Below are 1,832 nucleotides of genomic sequence, written 5' to 3'. Positions count from 1 at the left end.
CCTTGGGGCAGGTTCAGAGGCAACCAATCGATGTTCCTCTCTCTCTCCCCCTCCCTTCCTCCCTCCTTCCACTGTCTCTAAAACTCCATGGAAAAAATGTCCTCAGGTGAGGATTAAAAAGCAACAACAGAAGTGAAAAAAAATATTTGAGGAAGCATTTGGCATTCTATGTTCAGTTCTCTTCAACTGGAGCTCATCTTCCACTCTGTATGTCTTTCCTTCATGTTTTATTCCTGAAAATGAACGTGTTAGTGAGTCATTTTCCTTTGTGCTTTTTTCCCTGGAACAATCCCAGATTCTTAAGGGGTTACAGAATACGTGGAGCTCCAGGCATTCTATAAAGCGGCAGCCCGAGGGAAGCGGTGAGGGGTAAGTTACAGGAATGAGGTAGTGCAAAGCTGCTAATAAAACCTGCGATACAGGTGAAAGGCAGACGGTGCAATGTGCTGACAAAGCTATTTAGTACCAACTACCAAGAACTAGAAATATAGAAGATAAAAAAGCATAAATTATTTATTTAAAATGCAAAAAGTAACGGAGACAATGTAAAGAGGAAGACAGGAATGAATTTCCAGCCCCAACATTTATTTATGTAAATATTGATAGTCAGAAAGAAAATTTCTTTTTTTCTTTTCTTTTCTTTTTCTTTTCTTTCTCTTTTTCTTTCTTCTTTTTTTTAAAATTTTTTTTATTTTTTATTTTTTTACGTAGGACTGCATTTTCCTTAGACAAATAGAAAAAAAATTACATTTTACTTTGGTCACACTTGATCTGTGATTGGAGTTCCTAAAACACAATTCTTATAATGTGCTAAATCTTTTCCATTTTACAACTTTTTTGCTTGTTTTAAATGTCTGATTAATGTCAGACATTTTAATGTTTTACTACTGTATTGTGTTACTACTTTTGTAGTAAAGTTTGTTTCCTAGATGTGTTGCTTTTCTCTCTAAAGATACACAAAAAAATCCTCTTTTGAGAAGTCTTTGTATAAGAAAAGAAAAGCATAGTCTGCAAACCAATCAGATTTCTTAGGTTCATAGATACAACTTCATGGTTTCTCACAAAAAACCTTCATCGTGTAAATGATTTGGGAACATGAATTGAAATGAAACTCCTAGGATAACTTTTGGTTCACGTACATCTGGAAGGAAAGGTGGGAGAAGACGGTGTGAAAGGCCAGGCCGGCGCTTTATGAGCGTGGACATTATTTCTTCCATCACTGGCAGGTTTCTCGGGGGGGAATCTGCTGGAACAGAGAGCAGAGCACCGTTCCCATTCGCCGTCTCCTTCCCGTGGGCACGGTCATTCGTGGCCTCCTCAGGGGAGCAAAGTGGCCTTTTCCTGGGCAGGAAACCAGGATCACGCGCTGCAGCGAGGGAGGACGCTTCCCTGGTCCTCCTCGGTTCAGAGGAATAAGCACAGCGGGGCGCCTCTGGGCCAGGTCAGGGGGCCCCGCGCGCCGCCCAGACCCGCTCGATGCCCGCGGAGCGCACGGCGCCCTCTGCCCGGACCCCCAGCGCCGCGCCCCGGGGCCCCGCGTCCGGGAGCTGAGCTGGGGCAGGAGCGGAGCTGGGCAGGAGCGGAGCTGGGGCAGGAGCGGACCTAGGGCGGGAGCGGCGGGCCGGCTGCGGGGTCGGGATTCCGGGCACCTGCCTCTCCGCGCTCCTGGGCGCTCCCTTCGGGCCGGGCACGGGGAGGACGCGCCGCACCTGGGCCCTGGAGCCGCGGCCCCTGTCCCTGGAGGTGGGAGGGGAAGGGAGGGGAGAGGAGGGAGGAGAGGGGAGGGGATAGAGAGGAGGGGAGGGGCGGTGCGGTGGGGCGGGGGCCCGCGG

Source organism: Pipistrellus kuhlii, unplaced genomic scaffold (assembly GCF_014108245.1).
Source record: "Pipistrellus kuhlii isolate mPipKuh1 unplaced genomic scaffold, mPipKuh1.p scaffold_m20_p_14, whole genome shotgun sequence".
NCBI lineage: Eukaryota > Metazoa > Chordata > Mammalia > Chiroptera > Vespertilionidae > Pipistrellus > Pipistrellus kuhlii.
The sequence above is the reverse complement of the archived record's forward strand: the minus strand, read 5'-3'. Positions refer to the sequence as shown.